Source organism: Musca autumnalis, unplaced genomic scaffold (genome assembly GCF_047663935.1).
Source record: "Musca autumnalis isolate F117 unplaced genomic scaffold, ASM4766393v1 scaffold_3, whole genome shotgun sequence".
Taxonomy (NCBI): Eukaryota; Metazoa; Arthropoda; class Insecta; order Diptera; family Muscidae; genus Musca; species Musca autumnalis.
The window spans coordinates 104,565,046-104,592,316 of record NW_027411866.1 but is presented as its reverse complement, the minus strand read 5'-3'; the positions used below and the strand labels follow the sequence as shown (position 1 = coordinate 104,592,316).

Below are 27,271 nucleotides of genomic sequence, written 5' to 3'. Positions count from 1 at the left end.
TGTTCTTATTTTCCGTCTTTTTTTGGTAGAATCCAGCTTAAATAGCACAAAGGTAGACAATAGTCAGTCTGTCCATCCATCCAACCTGTCTGTCACTAATTCATTGGAGACTATGTTATCGATATTGACATTTTAACAACCATAAATTACATTACAAGGGAATACTACAGGAGTATATGGTGTATACGAGAATATGTATGGTGTCTGTCAATAAGAAGTGCAAAGAATGCATTTCCAAGGGGAGCATAAGTTAAGCTATGCTTTTGGCTAGGGAGGGGGGATACTGATTTGCAAGATAATGTCATTTGGAGAATAGTTTTTTGGTTTGCTCTTAAGATTTATGAAGATCGATTTTCAAAATATGTCAATGTTTGTGATGAGAGTGGTTGGGAATTTGGGTGTGAAATGAATTCCTAATTTGGTAGCAGTTTTCTGGATTGTAGTTTAAGACTTTAGTTAAGGCTTTGGAAAATGGTTTTGGTTGCAGGTTTTCAATAGAAAAACAATTTTTAAAATTTCCATATTTAGAATGACTCACAGTTAAGAATTTTGTGGTAGTCTAAAAAAACACTCTTTCGAATTTTCAGAAACAAATATTACCCTCGGACTCATGTTGATCTGTAAAGAGCTTCCTAAAAAGGCATTACACTTGTTTTAAATTTACTTTCATAAGGTAGGGTAATAACCTTCTTTTAAAATTAGAATTAACAATAAATATTGTGATTGATTTGTAGGCAAGTTCCACCACTTGAATGTATTGACATTTCTTTCTATTTTTGGGAAACATAAATATTATCCAACTTTAAGTTACATAAAAAAAATCACCGGAAATTCCGATAACTTCCGTTGAAAAATGAAATAACTGCATTGTCTACAAAAATATGATGACCTTCATTTACATTTCGGCTATTTTTTTTTTTTTTTCTTAAAGTTCAGCTAACTTTTGGGTTTGAAAATACCAGACGGAACTTAAACTTCAATGAAAATTAATAAATACAACACGTGCTCTCGATTCGTAATTGCAGTGAAATGATTTAAATCAAAGTAGACTGTGTTCTCCAGTATATGAGTTCATTGTGTGGATATTCATGTTTGTATTTTTTTTAATTTTAAATTTTTAATGAAATGAACACGTTGTAGCCTAAAAAACTATTTACGAGGCATACTGATCGATTCGTTGGTTATGGTTATTATATGGTCTTAAAATTCTTTAGAATCGGGTGTTTGCCGAATTGCTAATAATGTCCTTTTCTGCATTCTATTGCCTTGAAAGGCAACTCATGAAGTTAGCTATGCCTTTAATATATATTTAAATGACCTTAAAAAAAATAGATTTAAGGCTCCCGAAGATATTTTATGTGAGTATTGTAATACATCGAAATATTTGTCGGAGGCCCTATAAAGTACTTTAAGGTATGGCTCGCAATATTTAAGATAGGGTTTTTTATTCGATACAAATGTTTAAATTACTACTATGATGTTTCGTATTTAAAATGGTCTACAGCCCTTATAGAACGGTACCATAACACTAAGATAGAACCTAAGGAACAACCTAGACCCTATTCTGAGGACATCCAAGGCGTCATTCCATCGGACGTCAACCGACCGTCGATAGCGAACTTTCTGATCACCGTGCATCAAAGGGCGGTCTCCGAAGTCATAAATGCAACTAAGTCCTAATCCATTTTTGCAGAACATTTCGAAGCTGAAAAACGTAATCTTGAGGTACTTTTGCAACTAAGTCCTAATCCATTTTTGCAGAACATTTCGAAGCTGAAAAACGTAATCTTGAGGTACTTTTATAGCGGTTCTTAAAATAAGGGACAAAAAGGACATTAAGGCAAGCGAGTTAGAAGGTATCTACGAAAATAATCCTCATTCGATTTGACTGAAGACATATCATCTCATAAATAAATTAAAGTTGTTCTACCCTTCACCATAGTACGGATGGTCTATAAAATTAATTTTCTGTTTATAACTCACCGATATAATCATTTTCGACCACAAAAAGTACAAATATTCTTGATCAGGGTGAAATTCTGATTCTATCTGGCCTTTCTCATCTGTTGAATTCAATCCAGCGTCCATTTGACATTTGGGGGTTTCCAATTGTCGCAAAACTTTTTCAACAAAAATTGCCAACATATGTCCACGATTTGGTATAGTCCTCATATTTTATATATTGATGATATTAGCAATATCGAGTTATCTGTAATATGACGTTTTATGTTCTTAGAGGTCTCAAAGCTTCTCCATCAGAAAATTTTGAATCTTTTTGAATGTTAGTATCACGTTTTGGTACATTCGCTATATAACGGTACCACCCGATTTGAGGTATTATGAAGTTTTATCTATATTTTCGCGCAAAATTGTCTGTAATTTGACATTTAAGATTCCTAGTGGTCAAAAAACGTATCTTTTAAAAATTGCGGACATAGGTGATCGTTTAGCTATAAGCTACTCTTTCGGGCCGAATGAGCAATCATTTGGGGTTCTCAGCTGTTAAAAAACTTCTCCATCAAAATTGTGAACATTCAATAAAACAAATTATTTATTATTAGTTCCAGATCTTTCATGGTGGAGGATATAAAATGTTCGGCCCGAACTTGTTATATTTCCTATAGTATAAAGCGGTTGTTATGTTTCCACTTGAGATGGAAGAGGATCCATGATAAGCCTATGGTATCTTCCAACACATACTTTTGTACTTTTTGTTCTGGAACTTTGTCTGTAACTGTTAAGGGAGCTATTGTTTTTTTAGTTCAAAACGGCCAACAACAACAACAAATAACACTGTGCCAAATCGTTTAATTTTTAGTTTCAGTCCATTTCTTTTAGTTTGCTGGCCCTTCGGTGAAATATTCAGCCTTTTCATACAAACAAAACATCCAAAGTGTTAGCGGCAGTTTTACTGTGAAGAGGACTTTGATATTTTCTCTCTTGTTTTTCATTGCCTCTAATATTTTTCTGTTTTGATATATTCCAGAGTTGTTCACTTTCGACACTTGTCCCCTACAATCTAACTAAATAATAGTGAGTTAAAAAATGGGTTAATTTTTGATTAATGACGGCATTTCGAAAGAAAATGTATTTCTTATTTACCTGTTAACAAACATGATAACACGATTGCAACTAATACAGCTAACTACATACAAAAAAGGTAACATTCACATTTAAAAATTTGTTTTTTTTATTTGCATACTGAACAATGAGAGGCAAAGATGTGAAACAACATTTTGAAAAAAATAAACAAAAACAAGTAAACGCAATAGTTGTAAAGAAAAAGAAAACTAGAGCAAGCTGAACACAAAACCCCCGAATAATAAACTTACCCACAAATTAGTTCTAATGGCGGTAACATATGAAAAAAAAATAAAAATGCTAGACAAACAGATTCGTAATGATAACCAAAGAAAATCAGATACAAATTGTTAAAACAAATAGCATAAGAAAGGCAGACAGTCTGCTGGACTGTCGGGAATACTGGCTTAATTGTAATAACTAACCAAATAGCCTTTTTGGAATTAGACAGACAAATGCAACAGACTCTTAAGTCAGTTGATGTTTGGCATATAATTTGATTATCTGCCAAAGAAATGAACAAGCAACAAAAAAAAAAAAAAGAAAAACTTGTGAACCTCTTATTAAAACAAATGCTCCATTTTTCACACTTAGCTATGAAATGAAAAACAAAAAAAATAACACTCAAATAATGCCTTTTTTTCTTTAAATGCCTATAATTTGAATGACACGTGCTTTTGAAAAATCACAAAATTAATGATTATTTGACTCTATTACTGCTTCCACCTTTTTTTAACTGCCCCTATTTTTGGGTTCATCAAAACTTTTGCTTCGATTTTATCATTCGAAGTTTGTATGACAATTACATGGCTAAATTTGTTTAACAATTTTTTGATTTCTATAATCTCCCCCATTCTCTTTTGTATTATATCTTTTTTATTTTCTTCATTTGCAAGATTAATTATTGTTTATTATCTTGAAATAACATAAGTTGTCACTTTTTGGATTTTTCCTGATTTTTTTTAACAAACCCCTCGACCACTACCTTTTTTCTTTGAAGCCATTGGGTTGAGTCACTTTTATGTTTAAATCGAAGAAAAAATCTCAATAAACCTTCACTCTCATTGTTGTTGCCAATGAGCTTTTGTCTACCGCATTTGCGTCAATTTGCCATGGCATCGTTGTTATCGCTTGTAGTATGTGTGTTACAGCATTTTATTGACTTACATTTGGTTGGGGCTTTTTTGTCTCCTTCTTTTTTTGTTGCCATTAAACCCAGATTTGTTGCTTTGAGTCATCATTTTTTGGCCATGGGCAATGTATGCAGCATAAACTTGACACTTCATACCGGCATAACGATGTAATGGGTTATTGGAATTTTACCAATGTTGCTTTGTGGGAGAAGATAATGAGGGACAAATTAAAAATATGGGACCTAATTTTTATTCGTATTGGTAGCGTGCGATGCGCAGAAAGACACCACTTAAAGAGCACTTTGATAACAGTTATTTTTTCTTTAGATACGATCACATGAAACCAGAAGACCATTGACGATGATCAACATGATCATATTTTATATAGACGATGATCGACATAATCATAGATATCATATATTCTTTAGGCATCACTTTTTAGGCGAGGATCGGCACCATTCTCCATTTTTTAACGATTATCGTTTATTCTGCAAAAATATGATCGCTACAATCGTTTATTATTCAATTCAGATGATGATCTTTAGGATCGATACGATGTCATAGTCGATACGGTCTTCTATTCTAAGGACTATGATCGGCACGATTATCTGTTTTATACACCGTAATGATATTCTCATCTTCTCTACCTATAGATACGTTTTATAAAATCAGGAGGTGATCGATATTATCACATTCTCAAGAAATAAAATGGGATCACTGAATGATCGATACGATTATTACGATCATCTATTCTGTGGACGATGACCGGCACAATCGTAGATATGACCATCTATTCTTTAGACGATGATTGCCACGAGATATGATTATATGTATGTATATGTATTTTGCAGGCAATGATCGACATGATCATAACTTTTATGAACGATGATCGAAACTATCTTGTTTTTTTTATAGTCCCATTTTTCGGTACTTTAAGGGTTTTAGCTACATTGTTTGACGAACCTACACGTAATTTGACGCTTAGGTTCCCTGCAGTCACAAAACTTTTCCACCCAAAATTTTCAACATAGGTCCACACTTTGATATAGCCCCCATATATACATATGTATCACTTCAGTAAACACATTTTTAGATTAGATTAGATTATTTAGGTATCTGGGTTATCCGTGGTCGAAAAAGGTTTGCACCTAAAATTTTGGACAGGAAAGGAAACTAATTATTCCATTTTAGTTACGAATATTTTATGGTAGAGGCTATAAAAAATTCGGCCCGGCCGAACTTAACGACTTTCTACTTTTCTATAGGAGATGATTTTCAAATGGTGCAAGACAACCCTCCCTGTCCTGGTAATGTGGAATCGCGGTACCTTGCAAAATAGCAGAAAAAAACGTAAGCGTGAGAATTCGAGACGTACAGGAGCCCGTATTAAGACCCAGCTTTTTTAGCTTGTTTGAGATCCTCTTAAGGTCCTCTTAAACGAGGAAAATATCTAGATAGAAGAATACAATTAATATACACGTTCTCACATTGTCCCCATTTGAGACGTAGAACACACCTTACCACTTACCTTATTTTTATGCGCATAGGGATTCTGGACTTAGGCAATGTCGATATCTATGGTTGAGACAATTCACAGGAGTTATCTGTACAAAGCTCTTGCATTTAAGCCCTGTCCTTCGGTTGCTTTATATGGATTCGGAAGCATAACCTTCCAAATCCGAAGTTTAGCACCGACTTCTTAGATAGTATTCTCCAGTACTACCGGATGTAAACTTTATGATTTAGATTTCACCAACTTCCCAACCAACGAGTGACTTTCTGCTTATCGACTAACTTCAGTATCCTGTCCAGCTTCATGGAAGGAGGAGGTACCCATACTGAGGTTATCATCCCAAACAAAATTTCAGCAACAGGTACATTGACTGTCTGCTTAATAACATCTACGGATTCCCTATTCTCGCAACTATTGTCCTTGATTCCTGCGTACAAGACCGACTGGTCTAGCCGTACATTGCTCTGATCCACAACGTCTGAAATGAGAATGTCCCTGAGATAAGCCTCGACCAGCAACCAATGACTATCACGGATATACCCATTCGGATCAGCCGTATTCTTGATTGTCAACCTGAGATCATTCTGGACAATCCGTCTCAAAGCATTGTCTATACGCTTCGTGTTAGACGTGCATGGTTTCTTCGAGGAACTAGGCTTAACACTCACCTTGCTTGCCTTCGTATGTTTATATGGTCTCTGCGAAGATGCACCGATTGAAGAGGTTTTGATCAGTGTAAACTTCGCGGACGTTTGCTGTTCCTCAAATGACCACTTCCTATTTACAACCACCTGTCGTAATTTGTTGTTCCTCAGATGACTTCTTACGATAACAACCACTGGTTGTGATTTCGGATTGACCGACCGAGGACGCTGTCACAGGCCCATCTTTGCTCCGTCAGCTCGCGTTTGCACCTAAGTCGGATGGTTTCCCTCTGTTTATCAACTATTTCATCTCTATCACCGAAAATGCGGTTTGTGCAAACTACTGAGGCATAGGTCTCCTACCCATTGCATATAATATGCTATAGTCAATGCAAGAATCGTCTCATACCAATCCATTTGTAGACCAAAACCTCACCCCACACTAAATCTTTTAGAAGACATATGAAAATCAGATCGACACATAGCACCTGCTCGTCGACTATAAGGCAGCAGGATAACATTAAATGACACAAGATCAGCAGGAAAATAGGAAATAGTTTAAAATAGGAAAGAACCTCTCCGAGGCATTCCTTATTACTTTCTTCTTGTGGATATAGACCACAAAGTGAAGGCAACTAATTCATGATGAATGTGAATAAAAATTCCACTTCTCTCCCTAATTTATTAGCGCACCACATTAAGAGTTGTTTTACATGGTTGAAATACTTAGGAAATATCGCCATTGAGGGGTATTGTGTCTCCGTCTTATGCTTGCTGGCCTAGCAATTGAACCCGGGCATTCAGTGTACGAGGATGGTATGTAACCATTGCTCCACGGTGATACCCATAAATTCAAATTTCTCCATGACAAATACATTTTGAAACACGTATTTAAAAAATTTAATGTACTACATTTCAAAAAGAATTCCCAGCATATTCTGTTATATAATTTTCAATTATGTGTGTATGTCGTTTTCTGGCTTTATGGCATCTCAGCTTCCAGTTTTTCTATCTATAACCAATATTTTACTCCTGACTTACTTCACAATGTATTTTGTTTTTTTTTTTTTTTCAACGACAATATTGCACAGCTTGTGTTTTTCTTATCTGATATGCTTCAATTCAATTCGATTTTCTGCATCCGCCATCAGCAAGTAAAACTCAAAACGGAAATGCCTCTATCAAACCAATCGCAAAGCGTAACAGCTAACCATGAGAACCAAAGCATTGTGGCAGATTTACAAAACCAAAAGCTCAAACAAAATTCCTAGTCAAAGTGAATTAAATTTAAAATGTTGCAGCATTTAAACTCAACAGAGAAGAAGAATCTTCACAGTTTAAATGCAACATAAAAAAACATAAAATTACGACATAGCCCTAGGGTTAAAGAAAAGAAAAAAAAAAAGAAACAAAATCATTTAACATTTTTTTCGATACTGACCTGTGGTCAGATCTCTGCTCTTGGCCATCATCGTTAAGTTGTGACTACATTTCGAGGAATTTCAAAAATTCCATTGATGAAAGAGGAAAAAAACCTAAGTGGCATAAAAAAGCTGTGAGTGTGCACGTGTGGTCAAGATGTTTATGGTAGAATGAGTCATGTTATGTTTATTAAATAATGTACTATAAAAATTATTTGATATCGAACTTTATGTTTACCAAAAGAAATAATGTGAAACATAAAACTTCAATTTATTGTAGCATAATGTTTTCCATAAAAATCAGAAATTTAAAGCGGATTTATAAGGACAATATAAATCCTATTATTTTTCACCACCTTTCGAAACTATTCAACTATTTATTAATGTTTAATGCCCCAAGAAACAAATTTATGGTCACTTCTTCTGCTTCTTCTTGGCCAACACCCTAGCACCTAATTTGTATTCCATTAGAGTTTATCTTTGGTTATTAAAGAAATTAAAAGAAAACTGCGGGTCTACTGTAAAGAAATAAATCAATAAAAAAATTTATTAACCCTCTAACAGATCATTAAATATTTGCATATTTTTTATTAATAATAACGAAGTGAAATTCCTCTGTCGTAATACAAAATATTTACCACCTTCATAAATACCAACAAAAACACTTGCATTTCAAATTTTTGATTTGGTCATATCTTCATAGGCATTTAATCGTTCAGAATTTTCTCTACGTTTTTTGTGAAAAAATGCTTCGCTTGTTGTATGTGGAATAATAACAGGAAATGACTACTTTTTTATATTGTGTCAATCAAAAGTGACTTGAATTTTTGATTTGCTCAACCAAAGGAATGAATGACATAGCCACTAAGTAACTGACTGACTGACTGACCACTGCGTTGTCAAATGATTGAGGCAGGGTGTGTGTAGTGGTATATTGGTGAAACATTAAAATAGTAAAAAAACAAAATGTTAAAAAAATATGTGATCTTTAACCGCAATGTTTCTTCACTCCCTGTGGTTTATCACATTGATCGGAGTTTCTATTTTAATAGAAATTCATTTTGAGTTACGACATACACAATAGTAGGATTACAGTGAATTATTCTTGGAATATTTCTAGGGTTTTTATAGAAATGTTCATACCCCATATAACACTACGTGGGGAGGGCATATTGTTATATTTTTTTAATGGCTATATTTATTTGTAAATCCTGTGTGCTTTGTTCTATTGTTTATTTTAATAGAGATATTATCAAAAGAGAAAGTTAAGGAATTTTTAATTATTAAATTGGTATTTCATATCAAATAGATAAATGGGGGAAATTTTAATAGATAAATGGATTTTTAATATCCTATTTCAAATGAATAATAAAATATTGGTCAGATGAATGGATAAATTGTGTATTTTTACAGCGAATAGGTTAAATGTTTAATTGAATTCGAAAATTTTTTCTAGAAAAATAATTATAAAACGATGGCATGTTAATGGAATAGAAAAATAAAGTCCTCGTAGTATAAACCCTCTATACGAAACAGCTATATTTGGACACTAATCGATATTGTTATTCTTTTGACAAATGTTTTTTACACTATGACATCTATCGAATACTAATTTATAATGACAGATATTAACCCTCTAAAACATCACCATTTTTATTATTGGCACAATCAATATATGGAGGTTATGCCATATGTTTAATTATTTCTTTTATTTGTAGACCTAATAAAATATTTACTTAAAAATGTATATGACATTTCCGAAATTGTGAAGTATGATCAATGATTTTTTTCTGCATAAACATAAGTCAAGCCTTATACCTAATCAAAACTACATTTTTGGAAAAAATAGGGTAGAACCCCGAATATCCAATTTTAGCAAGGCTAGGCGGTGAGATAAATACTTGAAAATACATGAAATCGGGCGATACCGTGGGTCTATGTCCACAATTTTTGATGGTGAAATGTTTAACCACTGCGAACCATAAATGCCGGAGAACATCTAATCTTGGGAGAAAAAAAAATTAAAACCGATGGCACCGTTTTATGAGGCAATGCCGAAACATTAACCTATGTTGAAAATTTTTGTAAGAACTCAAATGTCAAATAACATGTAGTAAGGTCTGAAAATGTACCTAAAATCATTAAAATACTTGAAATCGATATAGCCCATGGCCCATCGATATAGCCCATATTTGAATTTGAGCTGCCTATAGTAAAAAATTCACTCGGGTGCAAGAATATAGCGTTATATGACTATACCGACTCAGAATTTTATCCTGATCAAGAATATATCGCTCATTTACTCAAAGAGTGGCATAACTCAAAAAAGCGTTTTCTGAGTTAGCAGTCTCTATTTTTTTCTACAACTTCTGCTTTATCTTGTGTCAAATTTTCATGCTGAAATCTCTAAAACTAGGGGTAAGGCAGGGAATACTATAGTTTCAGATCTCGCCACAGATCTTCATCAGTTCCCTTATTTCTTGTTTTTCAACAAGAAACTTTTTATACCCAAGTGTCAATTGCTAGCTCAAATAGATACGTGTCAAATTTGGTTTTGTTTGCAAGTGAAGTTGCTAGAGTTTAGGTAGTGCCAAAGAAATTCTCGATCAGAGTGTTTCTTTGCGCACGTATCTATTTGAGCTAGCAATTGACACTTGGGTATAAAAAGTTTCTTGTTGAAAAACAAGAAATAAGGGAACTGATGAAGATCTGTGGCGAGATCTGAAACTATAGTATTCCCTGCCTTACCCCTTGGTAAACACCGCCAATTTTTTCCCACTAATAAATTAAAGTTGTTTTAATAAAATATTAAAACAACGACTATGGGATTAAGCCTGACTATTTTGAAAAACAAAATAGAAGTCGCCATCCCAAACAAAAAAACGCCAACCCTCCTAAAACTAGGCAAGTTACAGCTCATTTACTACGAGTTTGGCATAATTTAACACAAACGTTTTTTTGAGTGTCACTCTTTTAGTAAATGAGTGATATTTATATGGTGTCGCAACGGTGACAAAATATCCCTCAGTGTAATGTTGTCGAAATTCCCTGAGTATATCATAGATGTAAAACTTCTCGGTGGGTAGTGACAGGCCCTTCGAACACGGCGATAAACAGTAGGTTCCATATCATTTAGCTAACATGAATCGGAGTGCACTCATTGATATAAGAGAAGTGTACAATAATGTGGACTTCACCTTTAGTTCAGATCTTTGTACGAACTCACTTATAAATACGTTTTTAATAGTCAATGTTTCTTTGTCAACATCCCAAGTGCTGAAGGCCTGCGACATAAGGACCTCGTTGCTACTTCCAATCCATTCGCAAATAGCAGTGACTTCCGACTTAGGCATCATATCAAACGATGCACCCAACATTTGAGGTAGCAAGTGGTCGGAATGAGGACACCATCGACCAATATTTTCTCCGGGTAGCCTCATTTCAGCCGTCCAAGTGGTGAACAGTGTGACAGTAGTTTTAGCGGCGGATACTTTCATATTCTCCCGATGCAAGAATGTCACTAAGTCAGATGTGCCATCTGGTGTTTCAGAAAAGTAGGCATTAAACATTTCCGATGGTATCACCGCGCCTTAGGGAACTACTTGTTTCACTATACAGGTCTTCGATTTCTTATTTTTGAATTCCACAAACGACTGTCGTCCACACATGCACAGTTCATTAAGTTTCAAACACGGATGGAGAGAAGTCTACTGTATTTCCTCGAACACATTGGCATGGTTTACGGTAGCGAAGGCCATCGATAGGTCACGGCCTGCTTTTGTTCAGACCTCGATTGATAAGTGTGGATATGGCGTGCAATTATGTTGAGGTATTGTTCTGTACGGAATCCACTCTATTCTTGGATCCCGTACAGTAGTGTCTCTATGGGGTAAAGTAGTGTCTCTGGAATCTTCGTACTACTGTACCACTCACCTCTGCTGGCGAACATTTTTCCAAATTCCGTTAACAGTTTACAGATACAGTGTGTTTGGACGAAGATATATATGAGAACTATATCTAAATCTCGAACGATTTTAATATAATTTGGCTAAGTTATTTTTAGACCAAATTCCGGAACATATTCCAAATTTCATTGGACATACATAGTGTGTTGTTGCATGCAATACATGTAATCGGACGAAAATATATGGGAGCTATATCCAAATCTGAACCGATTCTTACCAAAATACCGTTCGGCCTTTGGGAAAAAATAGGATCTTCCTCAATTTTTATGCGAAATGAACAACAAATACATGGACAGACAGACGGAGGAACGGTCAAACATAAATGGACTTAGAATGTAATCCTATGTATAAACCTCAAAGGAACAATGGGTCTATCTTGTCTCCGTTTGCATGTTACATACAAATACAAAAATACATAATACCCTTTACTACAGAGTGGTGTAGCGTATAATCAGGCATATACCGCAGGGAACAACTATTCATTGGCGGTAGATACACATTGAGCACCTCTATCTCCGCAGTCGGTAGCACTTACTGCTACGCTCATACATTCCATGTTAAATGACTATAGTCAACCTCTAAGGTGATAGGTCAAGGCGGAGTCGTACCTATTACATTTCACCGATGTTGATATGGGATGGATGCGGATCTAGCAAACGGTTGTTCTGGATTTTCCTTCTTTGTTTGCCGATTCGATTACATTTCACCAAAGTTGAAATGGATGCGGATCTGTATAACGGTACAGATTGATGGCACGAGGTTATTTCCTTTCCCTCTTTGGTTACCCCGGTTGCCCTTATTTTTTTTAGTCCACGTTTAAAGTTCTCCTGGGTTTCCCTAAGAGTTATTTAAGAAATCCACGTTTAAAAAATCGAAGATTTTGGTCATCTTTGGTTCATCAATTTGGTCATCAATTCCTTAAAACTTTACATGCCTTATAAAAATGTAGGTTTATAGTCTTCTGTAAAAAAATTCTGTAAAAAAATTCTGTAAAAAAATACTTTGGTTCCTCTGAGAATTTCTAGCCAATTGTCGTTTATATTCTATCTTGGCCGCCCTAAGATTTTCATGAAAACAAGTTTATACCGATTTTTGCTGAATCTTAGAATTATTGAAAATAATTACACGTCAATAGACCTCTTTACTGATTTTGGTGGCCCTCTACAGAACATTTGTCTTTTAAACCGAACTCGGAATACATTTCCACTCCTTCCTATTTGTTGATTTGCTTTCCCAATTTCGAGTATTATGATTTTAAATCCCGTTTTCCATATGTTTACTCTTCCAGATCTGCGAGTACCGGTTCATTTTTATGCGCCAATTTAGTAGGTTGATCATCGCTCATTCTTATGACATGTCCTAGAAAACGCAATCGTGGTAACTTGATATCTTCAACTATAGCCGGCACAGCTCGTGTCTTTGATTCCCTTAAAAATTCATTTGAAAACTAAGTTCTTGGTCCTCTTTTTAGCATTTTTAAATTTCAATATTTATAAGACTTATTAGTAACATTCTAGTAACATAAATCTTCCGATTCTTTGCACTTTTGAACATTTCAGTAACGTCATATTTTAATTCCATTCAAACATTTTACCACATTGTTGGCAACTCTGTGCTACTGTAAACGTGTTTCGTTTTTCAAAGAAATTTCTATGCAAAAAATGTGTTGGTTTTATTTTTTTTACATGAGTATGCATTTATCGCACAATTTGTTTATTATTTATGCGAAGTGACATTTTCATTATTGTTATGAAAACTACTCACGTTACAAACTGTTCCTCAAGTTGTCTGCAATAAAACAGAACACTTGGTTTCAAATCACCACCTGTCTACAGGGAGGGAGGGCAAGATTGCAAAGAACAATAGAACTCAAAAAGAATTCCATATAAGAAAAAAACTCAAACAAAACCTCAACAATGGAGGGTTTTTAGAGTTTCAGATGATCAAATTTTAAATACAGTTAGACATAAATATAAGGAATTATATTGCAAAATGGATGAATATTCCGCGCTACTATGCTATTTTATAAAAACTAACTATGCGTCTTTCAATGACATTTTTATAAGCTTGTTCCACTGTTGTGATCTGTAGCTACCTAATAAGCTCACATTTCAATTGACAACAAAATACATTTTGTAGAATTACTATTTAACAAAACAAATGGAAAATGATGACGGAAAAAGCTCAAAAGTGTGTAGAATTCCAAAGTTAAATAGAACAAATAAAATAAATTAAAATAAACCCGTTTCAGTGGCAACAAACATTTCTCTGTAAGAAACGTTCCTTAAGTAAACAAATAATTATCAAGTACTTCATAATCCATCGAGTGGAAAATTAATGTGATTGATTTTGATATGGCTTAAGATTTTGGGTCTATTCTTATTAAGCTGATAGAATAATCCCCCATTTTGGTTTAACATTCTAAACAGATTAGTTATGGTCTACTGTCAGTCTCGAGAGAAAGTCAGATTATCACTCAAGTGTGAAATTCTAGAAGAAATTTGTTCCTTTTTTGGGAAAACTAAAGAATCTAGGGAAACTTCCAAATTGGTTAAGAGGAAATTTCTTTATTCGAATTTAAGACAATAGAAATTGTATTTATTTGTTATGATGTTATTTTACTATTTTGAGGGATTTGGTGTGATATTCAATCATTTCTTTTGTTCTTCTATAAGTTTTTTATTGTTCCATTGTTTGCTTTTTTTGTAACGTTGTTGTTAAGAACTGTGTGGGAATTTGAGACACAATTGACGGCTTAATAAGTCAATCAACGTTATTTATATTAGATCATGCAGTGACAGTAGACACTTTTGATTCTAGTACCTGGACAAATTTTGTTAAACATTTTCGAGGATGCATTTTTAAATAACCTCTACAAATATTTTTTATTGAATATTGAGCTTAATTATTTTACCTACAGGCCCAATCAAAAGAGTCACAAAAAACCTTATCCCAAAAATATCTCTTGTGCAAGTTTTTTTTTTGAAAATTCGGGCCATTATTGGGAGAACTATGGACAATAATATTACAGCGTTGTAACAAAGACCACAATGACTAAACAGCGGGAGGAGTGGTCCTATATATTGGTACATTTTGGAGGCCCATATTGGTTTCCCATAGGATCCGAATTGCTTAAAAACGCAAAACTATCAAACTTTCGCGGAGGTGGTAACTGCAGAAATTAACAATTCGACAGCTGTCGTAACAACCATTCTAGTTGACCATCAAAGGATTTTTGGTTCATGGACTTGTATCATTGTAATGAAAAATAAAATAGCTACCTTCGATAAAAAAAAAACTTTAACATAAGCCAAGAACAGCCCTTAAATTCACTCAAGGGAACATTTTTAACTTTTGTGAGGGAGGGACCGGCAGAAGTTCTGCGATATGGTCCGTCTTCGAGAAGAAATATCAAAATGTGCAAAATGAACAAATGTCAGACACTCCTTTCGAAAGTTAATATGCCCACAAGTCAGCTTTTTTCGTCACTGTAGAAGATTTTTAGAACTTTTGGTTCACTGTGTATATCGCAAGAAACGGGGACTCCAAGTGTACCTTCGATGAACATTTCAAAAAGATACTCGAACAGCTCTTAAACTGCACTTAAACTAAAATTGTAAGCATTTGTGGGGGTTAGTACCTGAAGGTGCTGTCCCATATAGACCTTCTTGGAACTTGATGTACGTTCTGAATTTTACGATATGCAAAGATTCGGCGAAATCGAATACTCATTTTGTACGTTATGATCTTCATCAGCTATGTTGGTTTGTGAAAAAAGAGCTTTTTGGTTCATTGTCTAAGGAAGTATGGACTAACAGAGGCCGCTCCCCAAAAAGTGGCGAATTAGATATTTCACAAGTAAACAGCTGAGAGTGACCTCTTTCCCACCTAAAGAACCCTCGTTTCGACCATACGCAGAGATTTGTAATGAGGACCGATTTAAACCTAAACAAGTAAAAAAGCGTTAAGTTCGGCCGGGCCGAACTTTTTATACCCTCCACCACAAAATTTTCTGAACTAAAATGGAATAATTATTTGTGGCCCCAAATGTCTAAATAAGGTTAGCGAATGTATCTGAATATGTCTTCATGTCCTAAACATGGACCTATCATGGAAATTTTTAATGGAACAGTTTTGTGACCAATGGGAGCCTCAAATGTGGAATTACATAGGATAAAAAAAATCTAGAATCAGGGGTACCCTTATAAGGGGGATATACTAAAACATGGACCTATTTTGACAATTTTTATTGGAGAGATGTTGTGGCCACTGGGAAACTCAAACGTCAAATTACAGGTAGATCGGTCAAATATTGTATCTAACATCCTCAAATACTGAAAATCGGGAAGTACCCTTTTAAGGAGGCTACACCAAAACATGAACCTATGTTTACAATTTTTGGTGAAGATGTTGGAGATGGAGAGATGTTGTGGCCACTGGGAATCTCAAATGTTAAATTACAGGTTGTTCGGTAAGCTAAAAACATGGACCACTGGGAACCTTAAATGTTAAGTAGAACCTTAAATGTTAAGTAAACATGGACCTATTTTGACAATTTTTATTGGAGAGAACGTCAAATTACAGGTAGATCGGTCAAATATTGTATCAAAATACCGAATATCGGGAAACACTGTTATATGAGGGCTATACAGAAATATGGACCTGTGTTAACAATTTTTGGTGGAGATATTTTGTGAGCACTGGGAGTCTCAAATGTTAAAATACAGGCCATTCGGTCAAATATTGAAGATATAATCCTCAAAATAACGAAAATCTGGAGGTACCCTTATACGGGATCCACACCAAGACATGGAACTTGGTTAACAATTTTGTGGTGAATATGTTTTGTGATCACTAGGAACCTCAAATAATAAATTACAAGTAGTTCGGTCAAAAAAGATAGGTAAAATCCTTAAAATACCAAAAATCGAGATGTACCGTTACATGGGGGCTATACCGAAATATGGACCTATATTAATAATTTCCGGCAACCTAAAATGTTATATTTCAGGTAGTTTGGTTAAAAATGTAGCCAAAATCCTTAAAATACCGAAAATCTGAAGGTATCCTGATACGGGAGCTACGCCAAAACATAGACCTATGTTGACAATTTGTTGTTAAATGTTGAATTACAGGTAGTTCTGTAAAAAGGTAAGTAAAATCCATAAAATACCGAAAATCGGGAGGTACTGTTATAAGAGGGATATAACGAAACATGGACCTATGTTAATAATTTTTGGTGAAGACATTTTGTGATCAGTGGGAATTTTATGTTCAAGTACAGTTAGTTCGGTTAAAAATTGTAGCTAAAATCAGCAAAATACCGAAAATCGGGAGGTATCGTTACATGTGGGCGATACCAAAACTTGGGCCGATATAGCCAACCTTCGAACTTGACCTGCCTATTGAAACAAGATACTCGGGTAAAAAAACGAGCGCTCTAGCCCAAGTGACGTCACGAAGTGACGTCATTAAGTAGATTGCATAATATTTGTAAAATGTTACTCAGCATTCGCGGAATTTACAAAAAATTGACAAAATTTTAAATGTAATCCGAATTTTTTGAAAATATAGGTCCATTTACTCGTCAAAAATTACAAAAAAGTAACAGTTTTAAAGAATGACTTCACAGGGAATCAAATGAGACCAAGCTTATAATCATCGGGATAGTAGTTAGGGTATTATAACCAAAATAAGCACATATTTGTGTTACAAAAAACAAATTTTGGTTTGGAATAATAGTTTTCACATGCATTCTAGAGTTGAAAATATTGGAAAAATTCTATAGGAGTACTTCTTTTATTTTTCTTGAAACTCTCACGAAAAATGGACGGATTTTGCTATATCTACATTCACATAGAAGGTTTCCCATTGAGGAAAGTTATCGGGTTGTTGAAATAAATCATTAGACTTCTTAAACGGAAATAGAGTTCAAATAAACCGCTTTAACTTATATGTATATTAAAATATGTGTAAATTGCGTAATTATCAAAATCGTTTTGTCCGCGTGTGATTCATTTTTCGAAATATAATTTGGGCGCTAAGATGTAGCAACGGCTGCATCTTAGCGTTAAAAACCCTATAAAACATCGCTAATTTGCGCAAAGTTCATACAATTTCGTTCCGCATCCGATTTTAGTGTCACCATGAAAATCTGCATCGATATATACCAATTTCAAGGCAATCAGTCAAGAGCCGTGGATGTAGCATCACACACTATTTTTGGGATAAAATGAATGTAGTTCCCTTATCAGTGAAGTTTTGAAATCTCTGTTTCCGCAAAAGGGAAGATGGTGCACTAGTTTTTTCATAGTAGTGCAAGCGGCCGACTGAATACGCGATAAAATGCGCGATATTTTCAAAAACAATATTAGGTGATTTTCCTACCTTGGAATTTTTCCTATCTCGCGTTTTAGTAGATGGATTTTAACGAATAATGATTTATTAGATCCGCAACGTAAAAATCCAAAAATTGCAATCATGCACGAGTAAATCGAATGCCAATTGTACAAATGAGACCCGAAATGTATGATTTTTAGAAATTTGTTCGCACAAAATTTTCGTATTTGGATACAGATAACTCTGAAGCTGTGTAGGCTACATTCACGACACATATATCAAATAAATCAGAATCGTGAGTTCTTCATTCCTATATACAATTTTTTGGAAAAGCTGTTTGCGGAACGAAATTATAAGAAAATTTCAAAAAACACTTAAAATCTGGCTTCAAAATGTCAGCATCATTAATGGTAGACGCAGATCAAATTTTGAAAAGTTATACATTAGTGGGATGATCCTAATTGAGTTGGCTTCTACTTTCACTTTGACAGGACAATCGGGAAAAATGTGGTTTAATCACAAATCGAGAGAAAACAAAAAAAGTCACGTTGGCTTCAACCCATTTTTACCCATTTTTTAACATAAATATAGCCACAGCTTCCACGCAAATCAACTTTGAATGCCAATATTTTTTGCCAAGTCTAAAAATATTTCATTTTATCTAAAAGCATTTAAATTGTACAATATACAACCACTATTCGCGAGTTATAAAGGGGTAAACCTTGGCTTCAACGATGTTAAATTTTCAATAATATTGCCCATATATACTTTATAGGGTTGCAAATGATTATTTCAATCTGTTACAAACGAAAAACAAAACTATGGTGGAGGGTATAGAAAATAAAATTTTCTGGAAGAGGTTCCCGAAAAATTTGCCAATATTGTGAGCATTGCCGTTTTGTTTGGAGACCGCCGTAGCATTATGGTCAATATATGAGAAAATAAATACATATATTGTTATAATCTGGACCACGAATACTAACGATGTTAGGGTTCTTAGACTGTACTTAAAATTTAGAACTTAAGTGGGGGAGGTACCAGTAGGAGTATACGTGTATGATCCATCTCCTAATATAATCTATGTTTGGAAGTATTAGAACGCGATTTCATGTTTACAAAAAATCAATCTTTCGCGAGTTATCGTACGTACGTTGATGGTGGGCCAAACATGTATAATACGACTCCTGGTTATCAGAAACCGATTTGTTCCTAGCAAATATATGTGGGACCAAATACCTTCATTTCGATGAGGCACTTTTTGTTCATATCAAATTGTATATATCACACATTTTGTTTTTATTTGCCTCCATTCACAAAATAAGACTCCCATAGTCACGAATGCATTCTCACCACTCATCCATCAATGCTCAATAAGCCATTAACCAAACAGGATAATCTTGAAGATAAACAGTTTGACAGTTCTTAAGATAAACATTAAAAAACCCTTTAATCCCTTGACGCAAAAAAGAAAAACAAAAACCAGACTCCTCTCTTTATCAATACTCCCCAAAATGAAGAACAAATAAAACCCTCTCTTTTGGTACTTACCATCCATCTACCTGTGGAGGCTGGCTACTAAGACTAAGAACATCAAAAAACTGTTAGTCACAACATGAGGTATAACCTGAATCCCATTTTGTTTGACATATTGGGGGGAATCATACGATAATGATTGTTGTGTTACTTGCTGCTACTACTACGAACTCCTCCACAAGCCAGCCGTCAGCCGCCAGTTGCCAAGTATTAGAACTCTTGGCGGTAGTTGTTGCTTTTGTTGTGGGTATCTTATCTTACGGTTTTTTCTTATGTCTTGAACTTACCTACCAATAACCCAATACAATTAGTGAGTGAGCAAACTTCTGTTCTTGTTGTTGGTGTGTGAGATGGATGCTGCTATTAGCTCAGGTGAGCATAAAATAATGTTGGAAAATATCGTTGTGTTTTATTGCGAAGAGTATCTGTGTGAGGAGATGTATTTTAGTTCGAAGCATGTGCTGTGTCTAACTTCATTGACTTTTTGTTGTTGTAGTGGATTTATGTTTACATTTAACTTGTTTACAGTATCTCTGTGTGTTTACAAACCCTGTAGTTGATATTGTTGTTGTTCTGTTGATCTTGTGTCTCTGTGCATTAATGCACAAGTCTGAGAAACATGTTTTATGACTTTCTCGGTTTTGAAAGAGGGGGATTTGTTAGTATGAGTTTGACATGCATACACACTAAACCAAAACACACTTGTGTGTGCACCATAAGCCAGTCGTTGCAGGTAGAGTTCCACTGGGGGAGAGTTCCATGGGTATTTTGTGTCTGTGTGCCTGTGTTGCGCTGAGCACGGTCGGTGTATTACAATTCTTGTTTGTGGTTAAACCAAACAAGTTTTTAGTTTTAAACGAAACTTATGCGAGAACGGACGTTTTTGGAGATATACAACGGAACGTCAATGTAAAAAAGAAAAAAATAATAATAATAATACGAATTCGGTATCTGTGAGCCCGTAGTGTTGTGAAGAGAGTGATTTAATAGAAACAAATGAGATTTAAAGATTAATGGAATAAACAACATCTCACGACTTGAAATGAATTTTGTTTTGGCGCCCAAGCCTAAGTTTTGAATAGTGTGAAAACAATTGGATAAAAAATAGAAGTAAATAACATAAAAATAAAATTTTATATAAACAAAATGAAACAGAAAGAAAACAAATGCAAAGTATAGAGTACACTGAAGAAAATGTTGAAAACATAACTTGTATGAATATATTGAATAATTTCGAAGGAATAATAAACACAATGGTGCAGTGATTTAAGTGGCACATAGGAAAATTTACACGCCCCCTTTTTTAACAAACGACTATTTTCAAATATTTTGGATTATTTCCCTTGGAGTTCATTGTGGATTATTAGTACCAGAAAGAGGCGGGAAATAAAGTAAGTGTTAATGTTTTTTTTATAATAATTATAATCATAAATATGATGGAAATGCTCAAAAATATTGATTTTGTTGTTGATCTTACAAATTAATAATTTGAAAATTATTAATTAACCTTTGTTATTGCGAACTAGCTTAGAAGTCATGTCTGCCTGCTTAAAAAAAGGGAATTTAAGGGAAAATTTGTATGAACAATTTTAAAATCTCAATCTTGACGTTATTTTTATTAAAATCTAAAATGTTAAAAAAATCCTCTTAAAACCTTGAAAACCAAACATTCAATTAATTAAAAAAGAAAAACAAAAATTAATAAAGTATATTCCAACAAGGAAAATAATTATTTGTTTTTAATTTAAAATTAATTAATATTTAATGAAAAATAATTATACAAATTTTGTATATTGTTAGTTAATTAAATAGGTAAATAAATAGTAATAAATAAATAAACAAAAAATATACAAAAATTCATAAAAATATTCCAACACGGAAAATAATTATTATTTTTTAATTTAACAATTTAATTTTTTTAAAAATTTCTATTTCATAAATTATTAAAAAAGCGTTAAAACAAACATACCCACCAAAAAAAATCTTTAATTTATCCATTTCCTAAATCCAATAAAAATATCAATTTTTTAATCCAAAACTTCTCCAAAAAGTAAAATTTTGTTTTACAATTTTATTTATTATTTTATAATAAAGGAATTTCATTTAATATAGAATTTCGAAAAATTATTTTTTTTATTTGTTTTTACATTTTTCCCAGAATTCATAAATCAACAAAATTGTTAAATATTTTTTTTTATTTTCTTAAAGAATATATAATTCAACAAAAGATTCCATGGCGGATATTTTTATTTCTTACATCATTAGATTTTATTTTATTAAAATAAAATAATTTATAATAATTGAGATCTTCGAAAACAAAAATATCTTTTCATAGGAAATTTTTATGTATGCCCTAAATTAACAATTTCGTTGATTTTTTTATAAATCATAATGACAAATATTGAATTTCTTCGACAATAAAAATTTCCCAAAAAATATCCCAAAAGGGAATTTTTTATTTTTTCACTTTTTTTTTGTCTAATATTTTGCCGACAAATGTAGATATTGATGAAATTTAAATAGGGTAGAAAATTAAAAAAAAATATTTTGTATTTTTATGTAATTCAATGAAAAATTTTGATTCCCATTGAAAATTAAAATTGAACTTTATTAATTTTAGATTTTCTTACTTTGTAAATTTTTCTTCAGAATTAAAAAATGCCTCTCAAAATTTCTTATAAGTGAAGGAAAAATATTGATTTTCATTGAAAAAGATAACACTCAAATGTCGAGCCTTTAATTTTGAAGGTGTATTTATGATTTTATAACTTTGTGAGGATTTTTTCTCTTTCGTTGTTCATGTTTACAAAAACCCCAAAAACATTTTCAAAAATATTCATATTTTCTGCAATGCATGTTTTTACTTTATTTAAAACAAAAAAATGTTTCACAGCTGCAATTAGCAATTTTATTTTTTGCACACATGAAGGTTCACGCCTCAAACCATTAAACTTGACCAACATTTTTCTGGCTTCAACAGCAAAAACATACATTTTTTACCGTTTACCAAATGGTTATTAACATTTTTTCACTAAACAGCTTGAGTTGAGTTTGCCACTTAATAATGATTAAATTTGCTGAATTGCTTAAAGAAAAAACAAAAATAATTACGCCAAACAACTGTCCAAACAAAAACAAAAAATTCCAAATAGACAATAGCCTGCTGCAGGCATATTCATATTTTTTGTAGCTGTTGTTTAATAAAGTTTTAAGGAGAGGTTGTTGTTTTATAAAAAAATTTAAAAATATTGTTATTTTTATTTGTCATAATGTCAATATAGAAGTCAAAGAATATGTATTTTATTGCACCCATACCAAAACATCAATGAGAAGTAGAAAGAAACGTTGATAGCAACCAAAAACCAAACATCATGGACAAAATGTCCATGATTTTTGTGGTTGCTATTGTAAGAAGAAAATCTATCACATATCCGGTTTTCATGTATTTTATTTTGGTTTTTGTGTTTGTCAGAGTTTCTGTTTTGTTTTTGATAAGTTTCCGTTTTTTGTTAAATAAAAAAATTGAACCGTTGCGATGTTAGTTTCGGTGGTTAACAATAAAGATATTTAGAAGTAACGGAAATTAATGCAACATCCGCTTATATCTTATTAAAGAAGGGAGAATATATGCTCGATCTACCTTGCCCTCTGGCACAAATTGATCGCATTATAAATGCATCATTAATGAAGTTTATTGTCTAATAAATCAAATTATTATTATATTTTTACAAACTAGAAAATAATTAAAAATATAAATGAAGAGATGTTAGTTATTGGTGCAATGTCTTCATGTGAGTGATGCATACTTTTAGGCGCCTTAGTAACATATGATTGTTTAGACGTGAGAATTTCTACTTTTATGGTCAGGCTATTAAGTATAGCACTAATAGAGTATTTTGTCCATTCCGACACCTGAAAATTATTTGATCATCATCAATAGGGTTCTTCCTTTCTGGAACATCCTAAAGGTGTCTTCTACAGACAGAAAACTTCCTATAGACATGTGATACATAAAGGGGTCTTCTGTGCACAGAGTACCCTATAAGGTGGTGTTCTTTAGACAGAAGATTATCTATAGAAGCCTTTCAAATTTAGAAGTTCTCCCAAAGGGTCCTTCTGTATATAGAAAACTTGCTACATTGGTATTCTAGAGATATAACTACAGGGATCTTTACAGAAAGATGGTATTCTGTAGATTGAAAACCCATCAAAGGGGTCTCCTTCAGTCAGAACACTTATAACATCCGAAGGGCCTTCTGCCGACAGAATACTTTCTAATGAAGTCTTCTATAGAAAGATGGCATCTTATAGGAGTTTCCATCAATAGCGGACCTCCTAAGCAGGCCTTCTAGAGACCTAAAGGAGTGTTCTATAAATAGAAAACTTCATAAAGACTTTCTATAGAGATCTTCTTTACATAGACGACCTTCTAATGAGGTATTCTTTAGATAGATGACCTTCTATAGGAGCCTTCCATAAATAAACAACCTCTTAATAGGTCTTGTATAGACAATTTACTTCTTAAAGGAAACTTCTAAAGCGGTATGGTATTCAAAAGGTTCTTCTGTACATACAGATAGAAGACCTTCTAATGAGGTCTTCTATAGATAGATGACCTTTTATAGGAGGCTTCCATGAATAGAGGAACTCCTAACGGGTTCTTATAGTGATATAAGTTTTTAGATATTTCTCTTATAGAAAGAGGACATGCTATAAAGGGAATTCTATAGGTTGAATGCCCTTTTAAAGGGTCTCCTAAAGACAAAATACTTCTGTAATGTGATCGTTTATAGAACAATGAAATCAAAAGGGACCTTCCGTAGATAGAAGAGACTTCTACAGATAGGTTACCTTTTATAGGAACCTTCCATGAATAGGGGAGCACTTAACAAGGTCTTCTAGTGACAGAAGTTTTACTAAAGGGGTCTTCTACAGATAGAAAAGTTCCTAAAGGGATCTTCTATAAATGTATGATATTTAAAGACAACTTCTGTATATAGAAGTCCTTGTAAGGAGGTCTTCCTTAGTTAGACGACCTTCTAAGGAGATATTCTTTCGATAGGTTACCTTCTAAGGAGCTATTCTTTAGATAGACGACCTTCTATAGGAGCCTTCCATAAATTAAATACCTTTTAAAGAGGTCTTCTATAGATAGAAGATTTTCTAAAGTGATTTTCTGCAAACAGGAGACTTGCTTAAGGAAACTTCTACAGCTGTATGATATCCAAAGCGGTCTTTTGTAGATAGTAGACCTTCTTATGAAGTTCTTTTATAGACAGATGACCTTTTATAGGAGCATGAATAGGGGACCTCCTAACGAGGTCTTCTAGAGATAGAAATTTTACTAAAGGGGTCTTCTATAGACAGAAAACTTCATAAAAGGATCATGTGATACTCAGAGAGATGTTCTGTATACAAAAGTCCTTCTAACGAAATCTTCTTTAGATAGACGACCTTCTAAAGTGGTTTTCTTTACATATACGACCTTCTATAGGAGCCTTCCATAAATAAACTATCTCCTAATGTGGTATTTTAGGGAAAGAAGACTTTCTAAAGTGCTCTTCTACAGACAGAAGACTTCGTAAAAGAAACTTATACAGTTGTATGATATGTAAAGGGTCCTTTTGTAGACAGAAGACTTTTTAAGAAAATATTCCCTAGATATTTAGTTATAGGTAGGTGACCTTCTGGGGGATTCTTCTACAGATTGAAATCCTTCTAAGGATATAGACATTCGTGGAAATATTAAGATATCCGCAAGGTAATTTTAGCTAAACCAATCGCCTCAATAGTTAAGCAGTAGTTCCTTATAGCCAAATCTACCTCTAGTTGTATGCAAGCAGCTATTAATATGGCAAAGCTACAAAAAACTTATTTTTTTAATGTGAATTGGAGACACTCCTTAAATAACAATTCATAATCCATAAGAGATATGGCCAAAACCAACGAATAAAAACAAAATATTTATTTATGTATGTATAAGCAACAAATCAAGTGATAATTATCTTAGGAATTTGCACAAGCAAGTAAACATTACAACAACAAAAATCAAGAAAAAAGTATCAATTTTGCATATGGATTTTCTTTTACATGCAAAGCTCATACAAAGAATGCCTATCAAGAATTTTTTTCAACGGCTTACAAAAGCCAATTGGATGGATGGATGGCTAGCTAGCAGTATGGTTGAATATGTGGTGGTGTGGATGATATGATGATATTCATGTCGCTGGCATAAAGAATATGTCAACGATAATGTTGAATTGTCATATTGAATTGTCTTTTGATAAAGAGTAATAAAAAACAACAAAGCAAAATAAGCGTAGAGGAATGTATGTATATAAACTCTCAGGTGTTTAATATTCTTGGTGTGCAGTATACGGACAAACAAAAAAAATACAAAAGACTTAAGCAACAAACTCTTTTGGCGGGGTTGGGTTTGTTTGCTTGCTGATGGGTTCTTTTGCTTTATGAATATATTATGTTTTGCTGTTGTTTTGGTTGTTGGTTTTTTATGATTACCTCAAGGGACGGGCCTTGTGTTTATTCCCTTTTATCTGTCATAGGGCCTTTGCTTGATTTAAAATTCTTGTCAATATTTCTTTATTGTTTAACGTTTTATGCAAATAGCTTTTTCTAAACTTGTGATAGTTACGCTGTTGTTGCTTTTTCCTTTTTTAATATTTGGTTTTTTAGGTAATATCTTGGGCCATTTGGCTGTTTGCCTTTTGATCATCATCATCAACAAATTATGTGATGTGAAAATGATTTGTTTTGAAATGTGTTTGGAGAATATTAAATATTTTTGTTGTTAGTTTCTAATAACAAGAGAAATCCATAGCTCTGCCCCTGCATTTATGGGCCATATGGGTCAGATATTCATAATTAATTTTATGGTGGCCATTTCTCTCCACCACTAGCGCACAGCAGGCGAATTAATGGCCCAAGATTTAATCAATTTTGTTCACGTTTAATTGCGGCTTAAACAATTTTTTCCTTCTTTTTTCGTTTGGAAAATTAATTTCTTAAAATGATAATTATGGTGATTTTCATCATCCTCCAATCATTAAAAAATATCATTTGGATTTGAAAATGATCTCAAATGTACTTTTTCACACCTGCCCTTTTACTTAAATGCCCTATCAGCCTGACTTTCTTAGGTACAGTTTCCTTTGCTTGTTTATCATTTGTTACTTGCACACACACACACATAAAATCCCCAAAATTTCCCTTTTATGTATTTTTTCATTTTGTGTTTTATCGTTGTTTATCATTTCCCTTAAAAGATTTTTCTTGGCTTAGCCATTATCCGCATGGCTTTGGTCATGACGATCACCTAGGTTTTTTCTTTCTTAGGCAAAGGTTAGATTTGATGAGTTTGAACATTTTGTTTGGCAATGTGTTTGTGTTTTAATGTTTGATTTGTTGTTGTTGTAAATCGATTGATCTCCTAAAAAGGTTTCTATCACGTTTTTCCTATTGTCGTTTCTGTTTCTACATCTTCATGTAGCAATAATGGTTTTGAGATACCAGATGAAGGGAGGAGGAGGGGGATTACTTTCTTGTTTTTTTCGTTGTTGTTAATCATTTCGATATCAAAAGAAATCAAGTTTGAAAACCTAAAATGATTCGTTTCCATTGTATG

General features: G+C 33.4%; 1 protein-coding gene across 5 annotated transcripts in view; it reads left to right on the top strand.

Moving 5' to 3' along the window:
• ec (ubiquitin specific peptidase echinus) overlaps window positions 1-27,271 on the top strand; it is a 270,447-nt gene that overhangs the window by 212,106 nt on the left and 31,070 nt on the right. Inside the window, exon 1 of one of the 5 annotated variants that reach the window (XM_073973376.1) lies at window positions 18,925-21,020. The exons of the other annotated variants lie outside the window; for them this stretch is intronic. The gene's annotated coding sequence lies outside the window, so the exon portion shown is untranslated. Of the gene's footprint in view, window positions 1-18,924; window positions 21,021-27,271 lie in introns of those variants that run through there. 5 annotated transcript variants of the gene reach the window in all.